Source organism: Cupressus sempervirens, chromosome 7 (assembly GCF_028749045.1).
Source record: "Cupressus sempervirens isolate cs-2001-9-10 chromosome 7, ASM2874904v1, whole genome shotgun sequence".
Classification (NCBI taxonomy): domain Eukaryota; kingdom Viridiplantae; phylum Streptophyta; class Pinopsida; order Cupressales; family Cupressaceae; genus Cupressus; species Cupressus sempervirens.
The window spans coordinates 39,977,850-39,983,367 of record NC_143124.1 but is presented as its reverse complement, the minus strand read 5'-3'; the positions used below and the strand labels follow the sequence as shown (position 1 = coordinate 39,983,367).

Below are 5,518 nucleotides of genomic sequence, written 5' to 3'. Positions count from 1 at the left end.
TGAATGATTAATTAATTAGCATCTATTGACATTGTTCAAAATTCAGGGTCAGAGTGTTGCCGAGCCTAGCAGTGATGCTCCGGCCCCATTTTTTGTCCCGTCCACGAGTCCAGAGGTATGTATTGATTTAATCATTTAAGTTAATACATATATTTATTAAGTTATCATATTAAGGATTGACAAAAAAAATTATGCATGTGTATCAGTTCTCCACAAGACCCTCAACCTTTATTATGGACTCAGAGCATAGACATTGTATGAGCTTCGTACAGGTACAGTTGTTTCATGTTAATTTAATTCATTTGATTATATTTGTTTCATGTTTCATGTTACATGTAATGTGTATTGTATGACATGCAGCTCATGACGTCGGACACACCTCCTCATCTCCGACAGTCTATTGATCATGGAGTGGCCACAGCTATGGCTAGCTCACAGCCATTGACTGAGGTATGAAAGAATTTTTTCCATTTTAGCTGTTGTTTATAATAGTTAGTCTCAAAATTTCTAATGTTATTTATAAGTGATTATATTTATTGAATTGTTGTAGGGTCTCGTCACACCTGATCGTCCACGAGCCTTCGAGGTGGACGTACAGAGTGACTATTTGATGGCGGTAAGAAAATAATTGATTTTGTGTGTACATATATTTGATTTCAACGTATAATAAATACTGATTCATACCTACTTTGTTTGTATCAGCTCGAGTTGGAGAAGAGCCTCAACAAGAGGACGAGCGAGCGTGTCAGGAGGACCCTATCATCTCCACCATCTCCCTCGACACGACGACAGAAGACGTCAAGAGATTTGTTTCCTTCCCCTGGTGGGAAGGAAAATATATAGTTGATCTAGACATATATATATAGGCATCAGTGGACATATTCGATACACATTTGATGTATATGACATTTTATATTTGATGTATGACATTTATTTGATGTATGACATTATTCGACTTATGACATTATTGGTTAATATATGATATGTTTGTTCATATGCGACATTATTGGTTATGATAATATATTATGTGTTTGTTAATGTACATGACATTATTGGTTATCATTTTAAATTATATGTTTGTTCATGTATGACATTAAATAAGATATGTTCGTGTATGACATTAAATTAGATATGTGCATGTATGACATTAAATTAGATATTTTTATGTATGACATTAAAGTCAATACCTAATATGTTCAAAACTTTGATAGAATATTGAGTAACAATAAAATTTATCACTGTTTAAGCATAAGTTAATCATTTGCAATATGTCATCATCATATGATTTATGATCTTGTTCATGCTTAAAGTTTTCCTTCTCTATCATTTGTTTATAAAGTTTAATTCAATACCTAATTAGTTTGAATTTTTGATACAATATTGATTAGCAATAAACTTTATCAGTCAAGATCGATTAGGACCTCCTAGCAATAAACTTTATCAGGCAATATTCATGGACCTCCAGGCAATTGGTCACCTAAATGAGAACCTTGAGATTTATTAGGAACTCCATGAAAGAAATTAGTAGCTTGAGAAGCTCTCCATTTTTTAAGCTTCAATACATAACCACCATTCTTTATCATCAATTAAAAAATGTCAGAGATAGTAGAGAAAATATGGATTATTTGCAAAAAAAAAGTCATTTTAAATATCATAAATGTAACATAATCACTGATAGTTTTCTGTGTTTTCATACATTAATGATTGTAACATAATCACCAGTTGATTGGAATGCGTTATTATTATTCTATAGTAACTAGATTAAGGTAAAAATAAAATTTTAATAAATAGTTGTTATTATTCTTACATTGTTGGAAACAGGGGCAGCGTGAAGGATCTCTGATATTTTCCAAAATGGTGTTCCCAAATGCACACAATGCCACCAAAGACTCCAAACTTGGATTTACCTTCACCAATTGTTTCCTCCACCTCTACACACCTTAAAAAACTTCAACCAATATGTTTCTAAGGTTTCCAAACCCACAAATCTTCAGTAGATACAAAAAAAGAGGAAGAGGGATTCTTTTTTTAGTTTTGTAATAATGGTAGAGGGAAAATTATAAACATTTTTTTCATTTTTAGATTGGGCTTTCTGCGTGAATAAGAATGATAGTTTGTGAATTGTTATCTTTTATCAGAGAGGAGATGCAATATATTTCAAATCTTTGTATTTAAATATATTCATTTGAGATGTGTTGTTCTTTCTACCAATTTGGTTATCTCTGATAAACTTTATAGAGTAAATTGTGTTTGTGCATATAAGGAAAACTTTGAGTTTCGTGTATCACACAATCTAAAATAAATCATTTTGATCTTTCCCCTTGATTTTCTGATTGTGAATATTTAATTTATAATCTTTGAGTTCTTAGTTTGTATTTTCTTATTTGTAAATTCTCTCATCTACCTCATGTCTATGGATAGATGATAGCTTTCCTTCTGTGCCTTCCGATTAAAGGCATACCATCAATGTTATTCATTGAATATCCTTTGAGGGAGCTGTAACTTTATATGCAAGATATATCATTATTGGCAATCATAAGAAAAGACTCAATAACAACACATTGCTTAAGTTTCTTCAAAAATATACCAAGCCCAAAGAGCCATTTTGCATTATAAACTTATGGTTGCAACATTTTGGCATCATTTGGAATGAGCTAGTTTGTATTGCCAACACCAAGATACACCATCTCAAAAAAATTAGTTACACCTTTGACAAGAGAATGGTTGGGGAAAGACGTGTTTAGAGTGTTATCTTTGTAGTCTAAATATAGGCTCACTAAAATTTCATCTACAATGAATACACTTCCAAGTTCTTCTTCAAAGATAAATATCTCCAACACCAAATAAGTACTAAGCACTTCATCCTCGTATTCCACTTGGAATAATTCCATTAATCCTGTTATGGGATGGCATAAAAATGTATAAACCTTCTTCATATTTCTTTTGAATGTCTTCATGATCCTCCAATGCTTCTAGTAGCAACCTTTCTTCTTGATGTGGTGTATAATCAAATGAGAAAGCCTCATATTCTATCTGTCTGTTAGGGTGAGGAATATCTTTTATCTTCTCTCCATCAATCCCTTCTTGCTTGTGTTGATCTATCAAGTTGCTTGGATTAACATCAATGGTTGGAATGATATTAGAAGCTTCAAATATAAAAGAATCAAATTCTAGAAAAGGGGCATCCATTGACAACCTTTCATTAATTTTATTATCAACAAGTTCCTTCTCAATAGGAGGAACAGCTAAGAAAATCACCAAATCAGTTGGCTAAGAGATGTGTTCATTGTCATATTCAACATGCAAATGATAAGCTCCTGCACTATTAGAAAATCTCCCTTCAACAACATGAGGTGTTTGAAAGTCTCTTTGATTGAAAATCATTAAATTTTTATAATGAAAAAGAAAGGGGGATGAAGGTTTTTCTTCTTTCTTTTCAACCTTATTTTGTAAAGGCATCTTTTTGGGATAAAGATTATGATAATTTTCAGATTGTGTTGCCTTCACATAGCTTGAATTTTTATATTTCATTCTACTAATCAGCATAGCATCATCTATCTTTGCAACTTCTTTTTTAGCATCTTCCAAAATATGCATTTCTTGGAGCTTTAACTAGAATTTAATTTCAATTTCTAAAGATACACAATTGCTTATTTTCAGTTGGTTAATAGGATGGAGGAATTTTTCTAGTACATCTATTGAATCTATATTCAAAATCCCTCATAATTTCACTCTTCCTCATTTGAATTTGAAAGAAATCTATTAATAACTTGCCAACATCAGCTGTAGGCTTAAATATCTAAATAAATCTTACCTTGAGATCATTCCAACAAGTGACACAACCATCCTACAAATTCTAAAACCATTTAGCAACACTCTCAATAAAGCCACAAGAAAATAATCTAATGAAGACATCCTCTTCTTGCATGCCAAGAATTCCACAAACAATTGTAACTTCTTTGATGTGGTCATCTAGATCTTGTATTTTTCCTCCATCAAGTGTTGGGATGATTTCTCTTGACCCTTGGGTAAAGATGAATACTAGACAAAGAAAAGGGCCCAATATGAGCTTCCCATGGTTCTCTCACAACCAAATCCATTTTATATAATGAAACCCTCTATTCAAATATTATACAAGATAAAATACAGAGTCACCAATTTCGCATGAATAAAGGATAGCTAAGGATATCTAATCCTACACTGATCTTTGTTTTTGAATCCCCAAAAAAGCTGCCAAAAATTTGTTAGTGAACATATTTGTCTCCTTCACAAATTCTCACAAGCTTAACTCCATTAACCTCTCATGGATACAAATAAGCCACAACATTTGGATAAGTGTAAGATGGTAACTTCCCTCTGAATTGGCGTGCTTGAGATATGCCCCGTCAAAGATCACAACCCTATGGCATTTAGTGACCCTTAGGGACATTTTGGATTGGTGTGCCTGAGAATGTTCAAGCATTGAAGGGGATAGGATGAGGTTGGGGATAGGGTTTACTTTCCCACTCAGAGCTAACGGAGTAAACAGTTCGATCCCACGATGAAAGGTGAGAGAGATTTGGCAGTTGGCAACTTTGTACTGGCTGACACTGCAAGTTTCAGCATCACCCGAGATGGCATTGTAAAACAAAAATGGAGTGTGATCTCCAAAATGTGAGAGATTTTATTTTAGGTCTCTTCAACACGGTCCTGTAGGAACTGGAATCGCATCCATACCTTGCACAAGCTCCGAGATATGCCCCGTCAAAGATCGCAGCCCTATGGCATTTAGTGACCCTTAGGGACATTCTGGATTGGCGTGCCTGAGAACATTCCAGCACTGAAGGGGATAGGACAAGGTTGGGGATAGGGTTTACCCAGCCACCCGGAGCTAACGGAGCAAACAGTTCGATCCCATGACGAAAGGTGAGAGAGATTTGGCAGTTGGCAACTTTGTACTAGCTGACACTGCAAGTTTCAGCATCACCCGAGATGGCATTGTAAAACAAAAATGGAGTGTGATCTCCAAAAAGTGAGAGAGGTTATTGTAGGTCTCCGCAACATGGTCTTGTAGGAACTAGAATCGCATCCATACCTCACACGAGCTCTGAGATATGCCCCGTCAAAGATTGCAGCCCTATGGCATTTAGTGACCCTTAGGGACATTCTGGATTGGCGTGCTTAAGAACATTCCAGCACTGAAGGGGATAGGATGAGGTTGGGGATAGGGTTTACTCGGCCACCCGGAGCTAACGAAGAAGATAGTTTGATCCCACGATGAAAGGTGAGAGAGATTTGGCAGTTGGCAACTTTTTACTAGCCGACACTGCAAGTTTTAGCATCACCCGAGATGGCGTTGTAAAACAAAAATGGAGTGTGATATCCAAAAAGTGAGAGAGGTTATTGTAGGTCTCCACAACACGGTCTTGTAGGAACTAGAATCACATCCATACCTTGCATGAGCTCCAAGATATGCCCTGTCAAAGATCGCAGCCCTATGGCATTTAGTGACCCTTAGGGACATTCTAGATTGGCGTGC

At 35.2% G+C, this 5,518-nt stretch overlaps 1 long non-coding RNA gene across 1 annotated transcript; it reads left to right on the top strand.

Moving 5' to 3' along the window:
• The first annotated feature begins 548 nt into the window (after window positions 1-548).
• Window positions 549-957, top strand: LOC149545352 (uncharacterized). The gene is made up of 2 exons (XR_016354250.1): window positions 549-616; window positions 703-957. It is a non-coding gene; the product is annotated as an uncharacterized LOC149545352 (long non-coding RNA).
• Window positions 958-5,518: the final 4,561 nt, after the last annotated feature.